Genomic DNA, 23,735 nt, shown 5'->3' with positions numbered 1-23,735 from the left:
CGGCGGAGTGGAACTGGCCGGGACTGGCTGCCTGGCGCCTAACTCCATTTACTAATTCAGAACCCACAGAGGGCAGGCCTAGAGGCGAGGAGGCGGTCTCCGCGGAGGAGGCTTCGAGACTCCTCGTTTCCCGCTGTCCTCCAGTCCCGCACCCTCCCTCCTGCCCGCCTGTGGGCACGCGGCGCCCCCGCAGGTTGGGTGCCTGGTGGAGGGGGCGCCCGGAGGAAGCCGAATCTCCTGAATTCCGATCCTCCTGCTCTCCAGGTGGATGCAGCCTCCGTGTTCCAGGCTTTGGGTGAGGAGAGGGGAACCCGAGGAAGGACAAGACCCAGCACCTGGATGACGCTAACAGGAGCCAGCTTTACTTGCCCTCCTTTTTTATCCGAACTTATATATCTAATGCTAGTTGTTGGTTAAAAGTGTCTGAATGCCTCCTTTGCATAGCGAAAGAAATTCAGTTTTGTGTTTATTACACCTGAAGCTCACTTGAAGTAGTTACTCACAGCTCTTATATTTAGGGGACCAAGACATTAGAACTGAATATTAGGGTACGAGGAACTGTGATCTTTGTCTTTTCACAGTTGATCATAACTTAGGAGCTTATTTCTCCTACAGCTGAGCAGTTTCTTGAGACGTTACTCTTGGGGTTTAAAGTCGTGATTCCATTATGCAAAGAAGAGCGAGAAGGATGTTTTATCTCCTGCCTTTTATTTTGTTCTTGAGACAGGGTCTCTCTGTGTAGTTTAGGTTGGTCTTGAACTCACTGTGTAGCTTAGGCTGGCCTCGAGCTTACAGGGACCCTATTGCCTCAGCGTCCTGAGTGCTGCCTTTTAAATTCCTTGTACTTAATATACTAAAATATTGCTACTGTACAATATAGGCATCTAAAAGTTTTCTCACTTTTATATGCATTCAGAATGAGCACACATTGAACACTGGTTGGTAGGGTCTTGAATTTGGAGACTAATAATAAGATAATCCAGTACTTAATGTATATGTTAAGTGAGAAATATATTACTGTCTTGGAAAGAAGTCCTTACATCTGATTTATTTTTACGTTTCATTCTTCAGAATTTAGCCGATAAAAAATAACGTTGTTAGATTGAAGTATTTCTACAAAAATAAAATAATGAGGCAATACAAAGCAAAATATCTTAAATAGCTTTTTTAAAATGTGTTTTAAGATTGTCTAGAATTAGACTGTAGCAAAATTTACTATAAATATTTTCTGAATCATGATCATATTAACAGTGAATATCACATAAGCATAAAACTTAAACTAGACATACTATTACACATCTGTAATCCCAGTACTCAGGAAGCTGTGGCAGGAGGATTGAATAAATTTGCTTACGAAGCAAGACCCTGTCTCAAAAAAAAAAAAAAAAAAAAAAAAAAAAAAAAAATTAAAGACTTACTAGTACATTTTGCATTAAGTACTATAAATACTAAGTACTTTATACTTTTCAAGTTAGTTTTGTAAATTTTAACGTAAGATTCCGAAGGCATGGAAACAGCATTCCACTAAAGATAGAAAAGGAGATTAAAAAAGTTATTTCTTATCACAGGAAAGGTCTTTCTGTGCTTATTACAATAATGCAATTATATACCTATTTCACAGTTATATTTTATGCTTTAGATGTGGGGCTGTAGTTTTATTTTCATTGGTATAATGTTTTCCTAAGTATGTGGCATTGCCCACCACTAGACCATCATCCTAAAATTAGGATGTTAAGAACATTCTAATTTGGGGGTGAAGGGCAGGGACAAGGGGAAAAAATGAGAACCAAGACCTGTCATGTAAAGGTACAAGATCCCAATAATGAATGTATGTGTACTGTATACCTAAAAGGTACCAATAAACTCAATGAGGAAAAAAAATTGAACATTCTAATTTAAGATGTTAAGAACAGCATCTTAAATTATTACTCCTTCCAAGACACTTTGTATTTTTGCGTTTCTTAGGAAGAAGTTATTCCTTCCATGGGTGTATTGAGTACTTCCATACAACAGACACAAGGTTAGACCCTGGGATTCAAGAATAAATATACTCCTGAATCTTACAGTAGGTTGGGGAAATAAGCACAAAAATAAACAATTGTAACATCTTTACTGCCTGCTATGGTAGATAGGCAGGAACCGACAAAAAAGCCTGAACCTATCAGGGAGGTTATCCAGCATTCCCTGTGACCTGGGATGGGATGGTTGAACGGAAGTTTGCCTAGCAGCAAGATCACTGCAGTGGCTCAAATGTGTCAGCATACTGAAGTCACCTGGGGATTTTCAAAAACTATTGATGTCTGTGTTCCAGGCACATGACTTAATTGGTCTGGAATATGACATGCCAGTTTTAAATATCCCCAGGTTCTTTTAAGTGTAGACATTATTTGGAGTCAGGGACTAAAGTATCTCAGGTAGCACAGAATGAAAAAGCACGCTTGGAAAGCAGGACAGCCATGTATCTTACCGTTGTAATGAAAAAGGCTTAAGCCTCGGTTGGTGACATGCATTTTGCTAAGCATAGGAACTACTGTAATTTACATTACAAGAAATATTGACAAGATTGGTTCAGTATACAAGGAGAAAAAAAGCCTATTTTTATCTCATATAATTCAATGTTTTGGGGGATTCAGAGTATTTTTAATGCTGGAATATAAGGAGTAGTCTTAACAACTCAGTAATTTGAAGTACTGGCTTTTAAAGAATACTTTTCCAAAATTACCATTCATCATTCTGGCTGAAGGTCATAATAAAGAATTTAGGTTCATTTTTCTTTTTGGTAATTACTGAGATTCATTTGCGAAACTAAAATACATTTTAAACAAGCAAAATAAATTTATGTTCTACTCTATAATTTTAAATGCCGACGTAGCTGATAAAAGACAAAATAATCATTCGTGGAACTTACATAGTATAGTGCTCTAGTTGTGCTTTTCACTACCTAACATTAAAAATGTCCTCATTATTTTCAGCTAGTATATTAATGTATTCTGCAAAGTAAAAACAACAAAAGAGACTTTAGTGAACAAGTCTAGCAAAATGATCTTCAGTTGTGTAAGCCAACTACCTAATGATCAAAAGCACCTAACGGAGATACAAACGCAGATGGTCATCAGTTTATGATGGTTTGACCATGAATTTTTCGACTTCACCACAAAAGTCATCCACATTCAATAGCAACTGCACTTCAAATTCTGAATTTGGATCTTTTCCCGGGCTGGTGGTAATGCCTAACATACTCTCAGTGCTGAGGAGTAAGGGTGAACAAACAGCAGTGATGGCTAACCTATGGCACACATGCTGCAGTGGGCACACAGCCCCTCTGTTGGCACGGGAGCCAAGTGTACGAATTGTTTTTTCTAAACTAAAACCTCAGTATTCAGGTTAAATTGCAGTGTTGGCACTTTGCGATAAATAAGTGAGTTTGGGGTTGTAGTTTGGGCACTCAGTCTTTTCAAATATTTGCCATCACTGCCTGATAGCGTACTTTAACTATACATGACTTACATACTACATGTACTATACATACTATAACTGACATGAGCTAATCCAACACTTTAATGTAAAACAGGCCTTAGGTTAGGTGATCTTGCCCAACTAAAGGCTAATGTAAGTGTTCTGAGACTGTTTAAGGTAGATCAAGCTGAGCTGTGGTGCTCGGTAAGTTAGGTGTATTAAATGCATTTTCAACTCATGGTATTTTCAGCTTACAAAATCTTTGTTGGGTTGCAAACCCAGTGTAAGTGGAGAAGTATTTGTGATTATTTTGCAGAAGTAGCACAGCACAGGTGCTAATACTATGTAGCAGTCTAACTCAAGAAGATTTACCTTTCCCCAATTTAGAGATACAAAATTGAAAAAATTAAATTTTGTTCTCTTATTCATCGACTTTTGAGAACATATCTGAAAGTAAGATAATTTGACTATCCAGGGACAATGTAAAACTATGAGAATGGAAGCAAAAGTAACTCTTCAGATAAGTGTCCTGTAAATTCTACATGCTGTATAAAAGCAATGTCCCTGAATATTCAGCATGTAAAAATTTACAGGACACTTATCTGAAGAGTTACTTTTGCTTCCATTCTCATAGTTTTAGTTTCACCGTAATATATCCAGTTCTTCAAGGACAAAAGAAAATTTTGCTAAGGCTAAGAGAGCTGGGCCCAGCCTTTGATTCTAGCAGAGGTGTTAGATGCACAGAGTACAGTGGGCCAAAGCAGCAGAGACAACTGCACTTGAGAATTGGAGTTGGAAGGCACAGTGGCAGAGGCAGCGGGAGCTGAGGATACTGCTGCTAACTAAAGCACAGTGGAGCAATTCCATGTGAGACTGGGACTGCTGCCCTGTGCACACAGCTGTACATTATGCAGAGGACTGAGGCTGGGAGAAGGACTCTAGTACAGAAAAATGTCTAGTAGAAGTGTAAGACAAAGGGTAGATTTCCTACCACATAAAACTTACGTGCGCCTTTGTGTTTATACAGCGGTCTTAAAGGCCCTAGAGTAGTCTTTCAGCTCAGATTCCGTAATTTCTCTCTGAAAACCTGAAAGAAAAGATACCCATCTCAGAGTTGGGCAGCAACTCCCTCCTCTCCAATTGGGAGAGAGATGAGAAAGGGAAAGAAGCAGGAACCTGACAACACACTGGTTACTCTGAGTTATGCCTCAGGCATGCTTTGATTATTTTTAACAGGTAATCTTCTAGGAAGAGTTACTTTCAAACACAAATGATAACAGGAAAGTGGTGGAACACTGGAATCGTCCTCGGAGTTTTCTGCCATCTTAAGGATTTGTGCCTGAGAAGTACTGAGCCTAGAACAGTGGGCAGTGGGAACATTCGTCTTTCAGAACACAAGAACGTCTTTCCAGCTGGGAAGTACCGGCTCTACCTAATACCAACAACAGTTCTGTTTGTGAAGAGACTCCCAAAATCTGTCCATTCTGTGCTAGTCACCTTGAGTAGCTTGTAATCATTACAAACATGCCCTTAAACCTGTTTCTTTGTCTGTTAAAAAAGAATGATGGTATGTAAAGGTACAGGATCCCAATAATGAATGTAACCGTATTGTATACCTAGATTGTACCAATAAACTCAATAAAAAGAAAAAAATGATGAGTAGAACTGGAAATAATATATCCTAACTATGGTTCACTAAGCTCAAGGTCCCTGGGTTAGTAACACTTCCAAGAAACTCTACCATCTGGGATTTGGGTTATAAAACAAACCATGATGTGCTAGTTATACTAACTAATTGGATGAAAGCAAGAAACTATTTGGGGTTACCTACATTAGAGTCCTATTTTCTTCTCACCTGTAAAAGAAAAACAAAATCTACCCACTTGTACTTGTTTAGCTTGGCTGTCAAACCAAATGCCAAAAAATTTCCAAGTCTTCTATAGGTAAGGTAATGGTTAGATTTTTCTGTTTGAAGGGTAACCTAAGAAATCATTCTCTTAGCCTGAACTGATTTCTTATCATCCAGTTCTTCAAGGAAAGAACAGTGGTAAGTACACCAGAGAGTTTGAAGTAGAAATCATAGATTAGGAGATTGTTCTCAAAAACAAAGCACACAAGCAAGCAAAAGACAGGTCCTGATGTTTGGTTTTAATAGGCATGGAGACAAAAAGTACTAGACGATAGCATAGATGTAGCACTGAAGGTAAGTGAGACTTGTGGGGTACTTCTGGAATATGCTCTCTTAAAAACGTTATTATATATTTGTGATTCATGTATAATTAAGCCAAATATTCTACATGGTTTCTTGAGCAGAAAAAGAGAATCAACAAATCACAATTCTGTTCTGCCAGTAATCTGTATTGGGTTTGTAATTTTTGTCACTTGTGCCCAAATTTCTTAAAGGATAATGGAAATGCATCCCTAATCCATGATAGTTTTAAGTATAATCCAGACTTAAAAGACAGATCACTATAAATTACTGTATCATCACATGCACTTTTTTTTCATGGCACTTCACTGTGAAACTACTGAAATTATTTCTGACTGTGCTCAACTTTTCAGTTGTCTCTCCATTTAGAATTTAAGTTTCATTTGAGCACAAACATAATCTCTAACTTCTGTGGTCCTAATATCTGGAACAGTGTCTTGCATGTATTGCTGAATGAATGAATTTTAAAAATCATATGTAAGGAGAGAGTGTGTACATGTGTGCCTTTGTGTGTTGAAAATGGATTAGAGAAAGAAGACAATTACATGAGCACAGGAAAAGTTTAACATTTCTTGAGATGCTTCTTGGACAGATGTCCCTGGTATTGATGAGAAAGAATCTGTCCTTTAAGAAGACTTTTGAGGGTGGCACTTTATTTTTTTCAAGCGTAGCTAGATGATAAATACAGTGGTGCTTTAGTTCATGAACTTAATTTGCCCTGTAATTTTGCAAAAGATGGCCACCTTTGTGTTTGTGTGGAGAAGATGGCCATGGTTGGTCATGTTTGTCACCTGATGCAGTTTGCAAACAAAAACAAAATTTTGCCCAACACTCTATTTGCAAACCACATTGTTTGCAAATAAAAGTGTTTGTGAACTGAGGCACTGCTGTATTCTGTGTTCCTTGTAGATTTTATTTATCTGCTTTTAACTACTCATCCTACAGTCTTTCCACACAATTAAGAAGTCTGTTAAATGCATTTTATTAGAATGGTTGCTAACTATTGAATCCCGTGCCAACAAAGCATTTTTACAGACACCCTTGAGCACACAGTGGGCAAGGGGAAGGGGCAGCCCTGCCTCTACTCCCTTCGTGTCCCCCACCTCTGTGTCAAGTTGAGCTGGCTTTTGTGTCAGCAGGAGCTTTGCCACCTCTGAACCTTTCCTGGAAACCTCCCTCTCTACCATGTCCCACCTTTCCTTCCCTCCCCCTAGCCCTGCTTTTGACTCAGTCCCCAGACCTTTCCCAATTCTCTGTTTGTTATCTGACTTGACTTCTTTGCCTTACAGTTTAATCCCTGGGGTAGTCTTGTGTTCTGATCCCTCTGACCTTCTAATCTAGCTTTCTTAAAAATCTCAAAATCCAGGTCAGCACAGTCATCCCTTTTAAAGTCATTGAGGAAGCCAAAAGAACATGGAATAAATGAGCTCATTAGTCAGGCACATCACCAAGACAACAGTTCCATCAGTGGTCTCTCAGATGCATGGCCAATTTATCTCTCTCAGGCTTGCTTTCTTGTTACCACAGGGCTGTTCAGATTTTTACAGCTCCAGCTGGCTTGCTCCACTCACCTCCTGCCACTCAAGAATCATATCCTCACCTTCCTCTTTGCTGGCCACTCCTTTAGGAGGCTTGTACGTGTGACCTTGTGGAATCCTCCCAATGGCTCTTTGAAAGAACCCCGTCATTAGACTTGGGTGCCCAAGGCCTTACCAAAAATATGCAGTGGTGCCTAAGCTCTTTACCCCTGAAATGTCTGGCCTTTCCATGTCAGGCATCTCCTCCTGGAGCTTCAGTCCTCTCCACTTCTAGACTTTTCTTAGCTTTCTTTTAGAACAGGCTCTCCTGATTGCTCAGTCTCCTACCAAAGCTCTGTATCCCCAGCTCTCCTACCTCTTCCAAGGCTGCCTCCGACATTCATTCATTAACTCCTTTAGCAGATACTTGTGAAGCTTTTTGTTTACTTGCTATTTATTTATTTTATTTGTTGGTATGTTTGTTTGATGCAGGGTATTGCTTCATAGCCCAGACTGGCCTCAAACTTGTGATCCTCCTGTTTCCTGAGTGCTGGGATTATAGGCATGTGCCACCATACCCACTTTAGTTTAAGCTTTTAAATGTATTGTGGGAAGAGAGGTACATTAATTTATTAAAGAAACTTTAGCATCAGAACGTGGGAGCTATTTGTGATGCAAAGGAATCCTCACACCCATACTTTGATACTTCTAGTGGTGCTCAAGCAGAGATTGGTTCTGCCCCTGGAGAACATTAGCAGCATCTAGGGGTATTTTTGGTTGTCATAACTTTATGGAAGAGAAAAGGTCAGTGCTCTAGGCATTTCATATAGTGGGTAGAGCCTAGGGGTGCTGTCAAACATCCTACAATGCAGGCCCCACAATGAAAAATTATTGCCCTAGTTTAAGAACCACTGATGTAAAAGGTAACTGGAATACTTCAGAGCCTTCGGGGTCATGGTGGGCATGATCCTTTTGGTGATACAAGCTGAGCTGTCAAGCACCTGTTACAAAGTCACTGGAGGTGAAGGATGATGTTTTGGGGACCTATGGGCTGATTTGCCTGTTTAGGTTCACTTTATAGGCACCAATGAGTATTGAATAAATGCATACCTGCGTAAAACAACATCTAGAAATTTTTGGAAACTTTAACTGTGCTGTCAACTTTGGAAAATGTTATCCCAATTTACTGTGTTGAGTTGGCATTGTACAGAAATAAATGGACAGCCATATTGGTCTAGAAATGTTAATTTTTTCATTTTTATTTGTTTTCCATTTGTACAGGGGTAGTTCACTGTATTAAATATGTAAGGTCATCTCTACGTGGGTCTGATTACAGAAACTAATAAAGTATTCTCTAAATAATGAAAAATAATAATAAGATAAGACTATAAGAGCAAGAAGCAATTTAAATATGTTAAGGGACCATTTTCATCTCCAGAATTAAGGATTATTTTAATCTTACATCATTGCCTTTTCTCTTTTACTTTCCTTTTAAGTTTTATTTTAGGATTCCCTATTTTTAATGTTTATACACAGATTTCTTTAACTGAAATACCGAATAGTTTCTCTGGTGTGAAAAACTATAATAGTACACAGGATCCTAATGAGATAATTAATAATGTGAAATAGGAAGTAAAGGGCTAAAGGAGTAGGGAAAGTGGGAAGTGTGGGGGAAAGGTAATAAGGGAGAGGATAAAAATATGAGAAATTGAAAAAATGGAAATAAAGTGTTTGTAAATGGGGAGGGGAGGAGGGGGTGAAGGGAGGGGAGGGACAAGGGGAAAAAAATGAGAATCAAGACCTATCATGTAAAGGTACAGGATCCCAATAATGAATGTAACTGTATTGTATACGTAGATTATACCAATGAACTCAATAAAAAAAAAATATGTGTTCAAATATATTGACACTTTCATTAAAGTAGAACCACAAAATAGCTTTAAAAATATCACTATAAAATTACAAAAGATTAGATCATGTGAATTACCTTTTTAAAATATTGTCTGATTGCCACTTAGACTTATCTTATTTCTTTTCGATGGTGGTTTCCTAATCTGGCTGTGTATGAGAACCATTTAAGAACTGGTGACGGGCTGAGATTTTAAAAATAACAGTAACAAACTCCAAATGATTCTGACACCCATTCATGGCCATATGGGGAGCTGCCCTGCTGAGGATTATGCTAAAGCAAATTTTAGATGTAGAGGCCAGATTTTGAAGCTGCCAAATGCTTCAGGTACTAGAATTCTACCACCCTCTTCTAATGGGTAAAAGCATGTGGGGGAAGGGGAATGTGTTATGGTGTGATTAGTAATCTTTTTGTCACAGTAAGGACATTGACGTCAGCACATTCAATTCAAATTGGAGAAAGGTCTATTTATTTCCTAAGATGTCAAGAGAATAACTAAAGCTGGTTGTTAATTTAGTTAACAGGAGGCCATTTAACTAAAGTAAAGCAATATAAACTTTCAGTTTTGCTGAATAACAACTCCATTTAGTACCCAGAAACTGCCACATCAATCTAATTGTGTATAAATGAATCATAGTCTTAATTAACATTTCCAGATATATGTTAAAGAGCAGCTCTGAAAACATGGAATATAGACTGAATGTAGTATATATGATCCCAATTTCTACCTCCCATTTCATAGCTTTGCTCTCTCGATCTTCCCTAATGAACACCTATATATAGGATATATTTCAGCCCCACTACACTTAGCCACCCATGACTTTGAAGGTGAATGGCATATTTGGTTCGATGGATGACAAGTTTAATGTTTGTTTCATGACTGCAGTGCATTTAGATTTAAAAGGACAGCTGATTATTGAGATCATTTATTGTATTTTAGGTACTGTACCAAGTTTATTATTTCATTAAATCATAACCACAACCTTATAAGATAGGTACTCTTATAATTCCTGTTTAACAAGTAAGGGAACCAGGGCACAGACAAGTTGCCCAAAATCAATAGTTAAGTTTCTAAATACTTTTTAAAAAAGAAAAAGGTCCTATTAAAACATGTAAACACCCATTTTTATTTAAAAATAAATAAAAAGACTGTAAATGGAGCATCCACTTTATTGGCAGAGGAAGCTATGCATCTGAAATGTGAGGGAAATATCCAAGATATGTGCCCACTCAAGCTGATTCAAACCCAGATATGTATATGGGACAGGAAGGGCTGGGGACAAAATTCTCAGCCCATTTCTGGTGGGTAGAGCTAGTAAAAGGTCATTATAAAGACTTACACGAGGTTGTTTGGCAAGCAGGAGTCAACAGGGCAGTGCTTGATGACCCAGCTTCCACTCCAACAGCGTAAGTTTGCCTGTGTCTCAAACTGATCAGACAAAAGGAGGGATGACGAAAGCACTCAGCTAAGTTGTTACATGCCTACACTCAGTCTTAATTTTTTTTCTCAAATTTCCAATATTTCCTTTGAGCCATACACATAGTATGAAGGAGAAAGTTTGCCAGTTCAAAGGGAAACCACCAGTCCCTGGAGCCATCTTTGTCTTTAGTCACAGAGGTTTTGTACATCACTGCAGAAGCCAGGTTGTAAAACCTCGTGTGTCACAAGAGCCTCCCATGTCAGCTGTGGCTTCCAGAGCAAGAATGAAAACAGTGCAGAACCACCCGTGCCAAGGCTCCCAGTCTAAATGCAGTCAGGAAGGATGTCCTTGCTGTCCAGTCTCGTTGCCTATGGAGAGAATCTGACAGACTTCCCATTTCTCAAATCAAAGCTATTCCTATTACTCTCAGCATCTCAGAGAACTCATAAATAAACATCTGCAAATTTCAAGAAAGGACATGTACTAAAACTACAGCTACTTTTGAGGGATTTGGGGAAAGATGAGTCAAATTAGAATGGATCTGAAAAATACTTTTAGTTGGATTTATCGATTACATTCATGAAAGTATAAAGACATCAACTTGTGAATTTAGTCTTCATTCTTAAATTGTAATTCCTACTTCAAGATGACATCCCTTTAGTTTTGTGATTTGTCATGCCAATCAGTAGGGAAAATTGTTTTCCTTGTTCTCCGTACCTTTGAATTTGCTTTTGGATGCCCTACATTGGAAGTGTGTGTGGCAGCAAAATGTTGCTAGCTGTACAGTTGTGTGTTGATAATGTGCCGTTTACTTTAGGTCAGTTTTTTCTCAGTTACTATTTCTAGCCAGTGATATCATTCCCATTACTATTTAAAATATGTACCTATAATATATTTCCTAAAATAAAGGAGTTACAAGGCTGGGCGTGGTGGTGCACACCTGTAATCCCAGCACTCGAGAGGCTGAGGCAGGAGGATCGCTGTGAGTTCGAGACCAGCCTGGGCTACACATTGAGTTCCAGGTCAGTCTCAACTACATAGTGAAACCCTGTCTCAAAAAAACAACAAAAAAAAGGAGTTACATATGACATATATTTAATATCACGAGGTATGATGGAAACATACAGTGAATGTTTAACCACTCAACAGTTTACCCCAGCATCACTTGGGCAGTGTGTATGTTTACATACTGACTACCGAGCAGTGAATGCTCAAGCAGCTGTCATTGCAACCAGTCAATTCTTGGATAAACTTGATAAAATTGTTATTTTTATATTTCCTGCTATATTATCTTATGAAAATTCAGGGAAATGTGTGATTTTGTTATAAAAATTAACAAAGATATGCAAATCCTATATTTAAATAATTGGACTGGTAGTGGTTAATTAAAAAATTACTTTGGTAAAAAGACACATTGCCATAAACTCCCCTCAGAAGACTCCCCTGAAAAGAGTGTCTCCATGTCATATGATCAAAAACACAGTGAATGCTGCTGTCGGATGCCATCCAATACAAAGTTTCCTAAAAACATTACTGTGTCGCCTCATCTACCTCATGCACTGGATCTGGCACCATGTGACTGCTGGCTCCTCCCCAAAGTCAAAATGACCATGGAAAGTTAAACATTTTCATCAATCCAAGATACTGAGGCAGCCAAAACAGCACAATTAAAGACACTCAGGAAAGAGGACTTCCAGAGCTACATCAGAAAGCGGCAAGAATGGTGGGGTAAGCATGTGTGAAGCAAGGGGGAGTTTTTTGAGAGTGATTAATGGCAATGTGTCTTTTACAGTAGTACTTTTTAAAAATTTAACATTCACCATATTTTGATCATACCTCACATATGTTAAATGGGAGTACATCAGTTAATTACAGAGTAAAACCAAATTTTAATGTACTGCCCCTTAAACTTTTAGTTTTTCCTTTCAATGGGAGATAGATACAAAAAGAATTTTGGCTAATTATTTTAATAAAAATGAAAATTAATTTTAATTGTGAACTATAATTACTATTAAAATGTTTATTATTGTGAGAGATGGTGCCAAGTGAATCTCACCTTTTGTTTTGTTTTGTTTTGTTTTGTTTTCCTCTACAGCTGCCTTTGTCTGACTTTTCTTTCCCAGCCTTGTGGAAAGGGGCTCACTAGTGTCCTGGCAGGCCACGACTCTCAGGGTGCCTGAGTGGGGACATCATAGACAGTGACTCTATGACCCCCAAGAAATGAGCATTGAGTGTTGTAGCACTGAGAGAACTTCTGGGGTCATGGCCCACATCCTGGTCTTCTCCCTCTAGATTTTATCCTCACATTGGACCTTACACATAGTAAACAGCATTTTCTAGTTTTTAATTTGGCATTATCTAGCTCACAAAAGGATGCTAGCCAACACATGGACCTCCTGAGCCATTTTCAACACAAGTCACCCCAAACAAATGGCTTTTAATATGTTTGTAACAAGGAAAGTGGAATGTTTTACTAGATAAAGAATGTAGGCAAAATTCAATATAGTTGCTTTTTATTATTAAAGTGCTTTGGAAGTGTTTTTTCATTCTTGTACTGCCCAACAAATCTTTCTGAAGCAGGGAAGTTCTTTTTAAAAACTTAATAATCACTTTTTAAAAAGATGAAGTAACTGAGGCATAAAGAAATCCTGTGTCCTGGGTTTTAAAGCCAGATGAAAACCTGAACAATATGACTGCCCAGAATATGTTCTTAAACACTACACTGCCTCATGGTAAAATGCTCAAAACTTTAAAGGAAGTGAGAGCATTTAAATTTTTTTTCTAAAGATACTTTTTAAAAAATGAGACAACGAAGAACTCGCAGTGATAGGCCAGGTAGCTAGGTTTGCCAGTACCGAGGCTCATGTCGCTCACAATGACACTGGGCCTAAGATCAGGGCCACGTCAGTCTCCACCTGCTCTACACTGATGAAGAAGTAGGAGCATAGCACCAAGCACTGGTCAGTAAGCCGTGAGACCAGGAAATTTGGAAAACAGCTTCTGTATTTTACAGCTAGAATGAAACATAGGTATTTTAATCTACATGGTTAAGTGATTATAATTACGCTGATAATTTTCATACTACAGATGAAAAAGCTGAGGCTCAGAGTGATGCAGTGACTTCGCTGGATTACACACAGCTAGCTAGTGGCAGACCAGGATACACATCTGTTCTTTGTGAGTGAATTTGTTCAGTTACATTAAGGTGCCTCCAGATTCATGAGAGATAGCTTCCCATTTTCTAGTGTTTTAAAAATATTAAAAGCTAATATTTGAGTATTTCTGTCAATTTACTTGCTTTTTTCTTTTTGCCTTTTTAAGTAGACATTGGGAAATGAAAATGTTTGGATTTCCCAAGAGTATTTGAATTTCATGAGTTTTACATTTCTTACAAAAGGGGCCAAGCCCAGCAATTTAATTTTCATGAACTAAGAGCTTTGATTAAAACCTTTACCTTGACAAATAATTGGTTTTGGGAATAGGGAATAGAGATAATTCCAAAATATGATAAGCATTCATTCATTTATTCAAACAGACATGCATTGCATGCCTAATATGTTTTTAGACACTGTGCTAGGTATAGGTCATGCAAACATAATTACAGCATAGTTCTTTCCCTGGAGGAACAATTATTTTCCCTTTCTTCCTTATTAACAAGAATCTGATATATTTATTCTTGCTGTTCTTAAATTAGGTTAAGGCCTCCCAGGACATAGTAAGAGCACTATTTGTGGTATGCCACATGATTTTAAGTGGTAACAGACAAGCGCTTTAAAAACTAGAAATATATTCTTTTCATGTTTGAAAATGTCATTATATTTGCAATGTAGTTATACATTCATTTCAATGTAGAAAAACCAAAGAGCTCACAATGTATATTTAATGGCTGTTGCGGCTGAGGTGATGGCTAATCACTCTGGTGCTCCAGTTTATGCAGACTGTGAACGGCAGGCAGGGCTCAGGTATGTTCTATGAACCTTCTATAACATTTCAAAAATATGACAATAGGGGTTTGTTAAAGTACAGATAAAGATGGGTTAATAGTATGGATTCTGTATTATTAAATTTTGGTGGCTCTTGGTGCATCCATTTAAAAGATACTTAAAAATGTCCCTCCTGAAGGTAGACAGTCATTTAGTATGAAGTATACCACATAACTATATTTTGCTAAACCTGTGCAGTTCCATTCTCTCTAAGGAACTTATATCTTGGTACACATTAGAAATTGATTAATTATTATTTGTGTTGCTTGCCTTAAAATGTTTTATTTGTAAAACATATCACTGCTTTTCACTTAATTTTATGGCTACCGTCTAATTATGGCAAATGATTATTCACTTCCTCATTTTTAATTCAAAGATTGCAGCTGTGTTTATATTACTAACAGCAAACACCGGAACTAGTCAGTAATAAAAAGCCGTGCTGAACTTACTTGTTTAATGAGATGGCTGAGCTTTGTGCTATCATCTGCAGCCTCGACCTGCACATCTGGGCAATTTTGTTACATTCCAAGTATCTCACATGCCTATATCACTGCCTTGAGGGCTCTTACAACCAAGTACCAGTTTGTGATGACTGGATGAGGTGCACAGATTGTAAATGGTCAGAGGCAGGCAACATCTCAGCTTTCCCAACCAAAAAACCTTGCTGGTGTGTGTGTATGTGTGTATTTGTGTGTGTTTAGAGAGAGAGAGGGAGAGAAACAGAGAGAGAAATAGCAAGTTCCCAGCCCAATCACTAGCAACTTTGATTTGGTATATTTGGGGCTTGATAAATCTGCATTAAAAATTTTTATTACGAAAAAATTAAAACCCATAGAAAATATCATTAAAACCCTCTCATACTCTATTATTTTGCTTGAACAGTTATTAACATTTGCTTCATGCTTTTGAGGTATTTTAAAGCAAATTCTAGGCAACATATTTTATACTAAATGTTTGCATAAATATCTCTTAAAAATTTTATATAACTTGATATCACTATTAGACTTAACAAAAATGAACAATGATTCCTTAGAATTCAACCTTTCTCTGTATTTAAAATGTCTTCCTATAATGGTTTTGTTGAAATTCAGGTCCAATCGAGTTATATTTACATTTAATGATCATATAAGTTAGTTTTGTTTTTTTACTGAAGACTTCCCCTTTTTCCCCAAATCATCATTAACTAGTACCTCAATCAGCCCGTCCTGTATGCTGTGAAAAGACAATTCAGGTAAAGACAGGGTCAGAGACATCGTTCCTCTTTTAGAATATCCCATGCTCTTTGTTTAAACAGAACGGAGCCTCTTCGGAGCTCTTAGAAAAAAAAGGATGGAGGCAAGACAGCAGGGGCTACCTGGATGTGAAGACTTTAGATAGACAAGAAATTATCCTCCTGTACATTTTCTATGCCGTCTTTTTCCAAACTATTATCCAAAATGTTTCTGACACTGAGAAGTTTTCATTTCAAGCAGCTCACAGCTCACAGAACTCTACACCGTATTTCAGCTTTGGAGGTTGTCTCTGTTACTTTGCTTTTGCTGGGACAAAATACCCAACATGCACAACTTAAGGAAGGAAAGGTTTATTTTGGCTCATATTTCAGTCCAGAGTTGTTTGGCTCCAAGGCAGAACGGCGTAGCAGGGATGTGGCAGAAGAATGCCGCTCATGACACGGTGGACAGGAAGCAGGGACAGATGGGAGGAAGTGGAGAGAGAGAGATAAACCCTCCCAGGCCACGCCCCCAGGAGACACGCCCCCTCAGACCAGGCTCCACCTCCTGACAGCAAGCCAGATACAATGTCCCCTTAATCCAGTCACCTTCTATGGGCCCGATCTCTGAGCCTAGGAAGCTTTGGGGTGACATCCACATATAAACTCTAGCAGAGGCTCAAAATGCACATTTAATGACTCTTATGTTCAACAAAGAAATTTACCGTTTCAAAACTTGATTATGGAGTCAGGGTCTTTCACCCCATACAGGTCACCTGTGAACATCGCTTTGAATACACTTTGGGAAGTACACTGATCTACATCACATTATTATCGCTTGTAATAAGTACACCGATAAGAATTTGCTCTGGCAAAACACTTCTCGTCACTTTTGCTAGTTTTCCATTTTACTCATAGATCCTGCTGTGTTAACTGGGACTTTTATTTCCATTAGAAGATAAGAGCCATTAAGTATGTGAGATGGGCCAAGTAACAAGTGCTGACAGACTCAGGATTTAATTTAAAGCCCTAAAACTTGAAGACTTAATTGTTAAAAATCCAGATACACTGTAATCCCCAATTACCAGAGTTAGTGTTGGCTGTGGGAAAGAGAAACATTAGCTTCACAGCATATTATTCATACTCTCATCTCCTGTCCCTCCGATCACCAAACTGAGCAGCAGCAGCCCCTGGCTTGATTCTAGAAGGAACAGGGGAGCCGATAAAAGTAGACACCCTGACAACAAAGTGTCACTTCTCCTTCTGTCATGAACATAGACACATTCATGAAAATGGGATGAGAGATGCACAAATCCAGTGTTCTAAAGACAGATGAAGGAGCGCCTCTCAGGAAATCTGAATCTGAATGTGCCTGCTGGAGAGACTTCTCCAAGCACCCTGCAACTTCTGCTGAAGGCTCTGATCCTCCTATATGCTGCTCTGGAGCCACCACGCAGAGATGCCAGGTGGTGGTGGGTGGCAATGACATCAGAAAAGATGCCTTTTCCCCGAGGGAAGCAGAACTATTACTCAAAAAAGTGTACCAGTTTAATTCTGGAACTTCTCAGTTTCTCACCTTGGGTGGTAAAATTGTCTGGGTTTTCTCTGCACTAACCATGTAAGTACAGAATGAACAGTCTTTTATTAGAAGAACAAAATGCCCTTTCGATAAGCAGGAATCCCACTCCTCCACACTCCTCCTGAAGCTGCCAGTTTGACTGAGTCCCCAGGATTTGAACTTTGCATCTGCACATGGCACCGTGAGTGGAAGCCCTCTACCAGAAGCAGCCATCGGCTGTACACTGGACAACTGGAAAGTCTCTTCAGATGTTTACATTTCCTTTCCCTGGAAATATCCCTGACCTTTAAATTATTTCTCCTTCACTTTTTTATTCTCAGCACAGTGAATTAAAATTCAACTTGGAATTGGATGAGGTGGGCTTGTATCCCAACTTCACTCACTGCTGTGTGACCTTTTGCAATTTACCTAATCTCTGTGTCTGTGCTTTTTCACTTGTGAAGAAGATATTTTTTTAAAAGTCTGTCTTTGGAATTGTAAGTTTCACAGTACACGAAATATGAAAATGCTCGTTTCATATACAGAATATGGGCAGTTAACAAATTTGGGGTTCTTTGATTTTTTTGCTCCGGGTATATAACTTTCGCCCAATCTTATTGTCTGGGGAAGAAAATAAAAAACAAACAACTTTAAACAACATCTGGAGGCTATAAGAGACTTATCCTGAAAGCATCAGGCTCAATTCAGTCGACCAAAGGAGGAACTGCAGCTGGCCATTGGGCTGGCAGAAGATTGCCAGGAGGCAGCATCCTCCTGCACCTGCTCATGTCTGGTGCTAGGTTTTGTTTCTCTTTTATTCCTTATTCTAATCATTTGACTAAAATAAACAGCAACTAAGCATCCCTTTTCTGCTTATATAATCATCAAAGAGCCAATTGATATGTGGGGTCTTATCACCGTAGAACACTTATGATCTCAAGGAATGGGTACAGCTAAAAAGGAAACAGACAATAAGAAGTGTAGGCAGGGATGTGGAGTAACTAGAACACTTAGATATAGTGGTGGGAGTATATTTTGCATCTTGAAAAACAATTTGGCAGTTTCTTTAAAGAATTAAACCTATGACGTCACTCAGAAATTTTGCTCTTAGAAATGACCTAACAGAAATGAAAGCATATATATCCACACCTAGACCTATGTGTGAATGGATAGAATAGCAGCACTGTTCATAATAGCAATTGGAAACAATTTAAGTGTTCAACTATTGGTGCATAACATGGAGTACTATTCAGCTGTTAAAAATGAAAAAGCTACTGATACATGCTACAGCATGAATAAACTTTGAAACAACACTAAGTCAAAAAATGTAGATACAAAAGATACATCCATTAAATGGAAAATCCATTAGTGATTGCCTGGGTTTGGGGATAGGAGAGGGGACTGGCTGAAAAATAGGCGTGAGAATTAATTTGGGGTTACTGGAAATGTTCTCAAACTAGACTGTGGTGATGATTACGCAACTCTTAAAAATTTACCCAAAAGGTGTTACATTTTAAACGTGTATATTTTATGGTGTGTTGATCAAATTTTAAGTTGTTAAAAATAGTTTATTCTTGTGTAATTCATAGTGTGATTTTCTGTCTATCCAAAGTAGCATTCAGGGCCGGGGATTTTGCTCAGTGGCGCCACGCCTGCCTTGCAAGCACAATGTCCTGAGTTTGATCCCTGGTGTTAAAAAAAAAAAAGCATTCAGTAGCGAGGCTTATCATAATTCAGCTGTATTTCTGGAAGTAGGCGCTTATCTGTCCTTCCACTCAAAGATTCATTACTCAAGTGACTCAAGGCCAAGTAGCCCCAGTGCTCTCGCTTTCTAATTAGTGAGGCAGGAGCAACAAGCAAAGGGCACTGAGAAGTGAGTCGGGTGATGGCAGAGCCAAAAAGAGAGGGCATGGGTGGGAGGGCAAGAGATGAGCAGCCAGAAGCTACTTCCGTTCTCCAGCATTAGCAATGGGAACGGCAGGGCGCCCACATGGCCTGCTTTTTTGAGAACCAGCACCCAAAGTGACCATCTGCCACTTCCTGTCTTGCCCAGCAGCCTTTATTTTTTCAGTCCTGCTGTCATGATTTCTGATTCTTCTGGGCTGTGCTTCCAAGCCTTAGTCACCTGCACATCAGAAGGTCCTACTGGCTAATATTTTTTTTCTCCTTTAATCTCTGTACACCACATGTTGGGCCAAGGAAGACCTTATCTTTCTTTTAATCATTATTTTCAATCATTTATAAAATATCTTTCTAGGTCTCATTTACAAATATGCACCCAGGAAGCTGAGGTTATTCATTTGCAATTTACATTATGGAAGAACACAAAGTGGCTGAGAATCCTAAAGAGTAGGAGGTCTGGCTGGCTTAAGACCTGATAATTTAATAATGCTTCCTTTGAATTTTGTCCAGTCCCAATTTTCAGGTTAAGATGAGGAGTCAGAGAGAGAGAGAGAGAGAGAGAGAGAGAGAGAGAAGAGAAATCATGCATGTGGTCTAATACCAAAGGATGAAATTGTAAAGGCACATAAATATAACCAGTTAGTGTGAGTAAACTAAATAGCAGATAATCTGCCATACCATGCTCATTTAAAAGTGACAGCTTACTTAAAACTGACTTAAAATTGAAAATACCTCCACAAGTTTACCTGCCAGTTTGAATAATTTGGATTTTGAAATCCTTTTTTTCCTATGAGAAGATGATAGGACATCCAAATTATAGCTAATATGATTGAGCAGTTGTGATGTTCCAGGTAATCTTGTTTAATCTTCATAAAGACCCTATTAGGTAGGTGCAGTAATTATCCCCATTTTTTGGATGAGAAAAGACATAAAGAGGTTCTCTGATCAAAGTGACAGTTAATAAGCAGCACAGTCAGGACTGAAGTCCAATTCTTCCTGGTGCCAAAGCCAGTATCCTTGATCACTACACTGTACATGTTACACAGACCTTATGATAATAAATAACTTGCAAAAATGGCCATCCTCATTTTCACAAAGAAGGAAGCCAGAGGACAGAGGCGCAGGACTCTTACTGAGAATAAGCAACGAGTGGTTCTTTGCACCTGCTTATAAGATTCTCTTCAACAGATCACCCTTCTTTTGTAGGGTACTCACCTGTATTCTAGCTATAGACTCTCCAGACAGCCAGAACATTTCAGATTCTTCCTTTGCTGAAAAATCACTGGAGTGGAGTAGCTGAAAATAAAAGGACCATTTGTATTTAGGTTGCCAGGTAATTAGAGACCGTTAAGCAGCAGTTTTGCTTGGTTTCCATTTAATTCAAAGATTTTGGCATCAATACCACTGAAGAAAGACAGCAGGGTATGCAGATCAAGAAAATCATCACATCGTGCATATTTGCATATATTTTAAGCAACTAAAACCAGTCATTCGACTCAGAGTAAATCGTTAAATGTCAAATTCGTCCAAGAGGAGGCATTAGTCTTTCTGTTTTAGAATTGTCTGCTTAATGTGACATCAGACAAGAGTAGCAGGGGAGAATGACGAATGCTGAGAGCAGAATGAGTGATGCGGAGAGGGACGTGCCTGAAACTTCCCGTTGCAAAAGAGGTTGTTGAGGGCTGGAGATTTAGCTCAGCGGTTCAGTGGCCTGCCTCGCAAGCGCAAGGACCCAAGTTCGATCCCCGGAGCCATCGACACTAAACTCCCTGTGCAGAGAGCCCTGTCCCTATCTGGATGAGATAGGGAAAAGGGGAACAGGAAATCCTGCAGTCTTCCATCTTTTCCCATCACCATTCTCTGATCCCGAGTTCAAACAATTTAACTTGATATTTTTTATTTTCCCTCAACATAAAATATCTTACAACACTCTAATCTGTTTGGCAAACTAATATAAAATAGGGTAATTCTTTTCCAGGTCTTGGTACATGAACAACAATCACCATTTATTGAGAATCTCTGTACAGGAGGCACTGTACTTGTCATTTCCCATTTATTACCCATTTATTATTTCTAACCCTGACAAGTTGCCAAGGTAGGTGTTCTCATTCCTATTTACAAGAAACAGAATGAAACAACAACAAAAATTGGGGTGAGAGAGGTTAAAAAGTTCTGTCAGACTTGAAATCTGTGTGCTTTCTTTCCATTGTGCTATCTTGCTCTCATCAGGCCTTGGAGTACCACCAAGGACTGGAGGATTTTTTGGCTGCTTGAACAAATACTCATCTTGCCTATTTAATGCTGAGCATGAACTTAGGCCATGACAACTCCAAAAAATAAGACACGGACCTCATTCTTTGGGCTCTTATAATGCAGTAGAGAGAAACAGAATGGAATTAAGTGAGAAAAAGAATGATTCAGACAGTAAGTACTAGGAGAATTTAGAGAAGGACAAAGTTAATTTGAGGTAAAGAAAATGAGCGAAGCTTCCTCAGTGATGTGACCCTGACAGAAGGCAAGTTTGGATAAACAGTGGATAAAGGAAAGAATGTTTTAAAAAGACATCAAAGAAGGTATGAGCACTGTATTGGTCGCTTTCCCATCCCAGCAACAAAGTACCTACCACCCACAACTTCACAGACGAAAGGTTTATTTGGCTTACAGATTTTGGTGGGTTCAGTCCCTAGTCAGCTGACTCTAAGGCAGAAATGGCAGGGTGGAGGGACATGACAGAGAAAAGCTCCTTACCCCAGGCCAGCTGGGAAACAGAGAGGAGGAGGAGCTGGGAACAAGACTACAATCCTTCCAGGTCACCTTCCAGTGGCTTCCCTGCTCTGATCAGGCTCCATCGCCAAGCACATCAGAGTTTGGGGGCCATTTAAAATCTAACACAGAAGAAGCATGTTGTATCAAAGAAAAGGACCACCTGATTGGAGAGATGGAGTTTTTTGCTCAGACACTGAAAGATTGGAAAGTTATAGAAATCTTTTGTATGGTCTAGCAGATCTTTGTGACACTAGGTAAATTCAGCCAGATTCCAGCAAAGAGTTATCTAGGCACTGCTTCCTGCCATGGATGGAAGTATGCCTGTTTTTTAGCCATCATTAAAGCATTAAAAAAAATCTTCTGGGAATCCCAGAAGAGTCCTGGGACAACTACCAGCCTAGAAATATTAGAATTCTGGGTTCTGTTTTCAGTTCTAGGTTTCATTTACCTTCTGCAAGCGAAACAGTACAAAATTTTAAACCTCTTGTGAATTAATTTTTAAGACAGAAAAATATATAGCCAATTCCCACTCCACCCCCCCCAAAGTTAGTTCTTTGAAAGAATGGGAAGGGGCTCTGGATAGTGGGGAGACAGGAGAGAGGAGTAAAGAGGATCAACTTTTGATCCTCCCATTTCTCCCCCAGTGAATGTGTTCCCTATGTAATACAAGCATATACTAATAAAAAAATTGAGAAAATAACCAATTTACCTCACTCTCACTATGAAGGCTGCTGGAAGTAAGATGCCAAGTGTTCAAAAATATTGACTGTGCACATGAAGTTTCCCTCCAGCTGCCTACTTGCCTCCCTCTCCACTCATTCTGCACTACAGAAACAGTACGTAGTGAATGGGGCTGCTTTAAAATTAGCATAATGCTGGCTCTTGTAGTACAGTGGGAGTTATCATCTAATATACCTGGCTTCAGCATTTTCAAGCTATATCATGTCACTTTTTAATCATCATTACAATTTTTCTGCTTCCTGGATAGTTTGCAAAAATTTTTCAGTGTGTTTAATTACCCAGTTTTAAATTATACAACCCTGGGATAAACCATTATTTCAGTGAGTTTTAAGAAGGCAGGTTTGCCTTCTGGAAAGAATTTCCCAACCTCCCTCCAGCTCCAATTTGAACTTAAAGAATTCATTTTACTAACTTGCGGTGCATATAAGATCTGAAGCTGATTGATGTTTAGCTGTTTCGGTGCTGCAATTTATAAGGGCAAATGAGAAACATCCCTCTAGGCTTCTGAGGCTGGCCTAAAGCAGCTCTGCAAGATGCTCTGATTCATTGGGAAACAGAACCTCCCAGAAACCATTTTATAAGACAGAGCAGCAGGGTAGACGTGTGTATCCCACAGTAGTATAACACTCGCACACACACACGCATGGACACACATAGATGCGCCCTATAGATCCGTCTCAATATTAGGAGCAATATTAGAAACTAGCAATGAAAGAGAGAGAAAATTCAGAAATAAAAGAGTTCAACTTAACCTTTAATATATCAGTCAGAATTCCCCACATCTTTGTGGAGTATTTCTTTATACCAACATTTGAATAGTATTACCCATATAGTATTCTCAGGAAGAGCTGTCATCTTTAAGTTGGGAAACAGCAGAATCTGGTCCATGGAAATTCTTTGACTCTGCATTTCCAGAGCCACCAAACAGTTCTTTCCTTAAAAGTGCCACTTGTGTTCTTGTTCTGCCTCTTACTTGGCCCTTTTATCCAACACTTCTTGAACATCTACTATACCCATAGCAAACACAGTCTTTACACTCAGTCCATGCATTGTCTAGTAAAAG

General features: G+C 38.9%; 1 protein-coding gene across 4 annotated transcripts in view; it reads right to left on the bottom strand.

Moving 5' to 3' along the window:
• Positions 1 to 23,735, bottom strand: part of Frmd6 (FERM domain containing 6) — a 188,264-nt gene that overhangs the window by 75,193 nt on the left and 89,336 nt on the right. For 3 of the 4 annotated variants that reach the window (XM_010632568.3, XM_010632564.3, XM_010632567.3), the window contains exons 3-4: positions 20,381 to 20,461; positions 4,462 to 4,543 (exon numbers count right to left, since the gene is read on the bottom strand). The gene's annotated coding sequence lies outside the window, so the exon portion shown is untranslated. The remainder of the gene's footprint in view (positions 1 to 4,461; positions 4,544 to 20,380; positions 20,462 to 23,735) is intronic. The other variant, XM_010632566.3, reaches the window with a different exon arrangement.

Source organism: Fukomys damarensis, unplaced genomic scaffold (genome assembly GCF_012274545.1).
Source record: "Fukomys damarensis isolate Sample0158 unplaced genomic scaffold, DMR_v1.0_HiC HiC_scaffold_17, whole genome shotgun sequence".
Lineage (NCBI taxonomy): Eukaryota > Metazoa > Chordata > Mammalia > Rodentia > Bathyergidae > Fukomys > Fukomys damarensis.
This window is presented reverse-complemented; position numbering and strand designations above follow the sequence as displayed.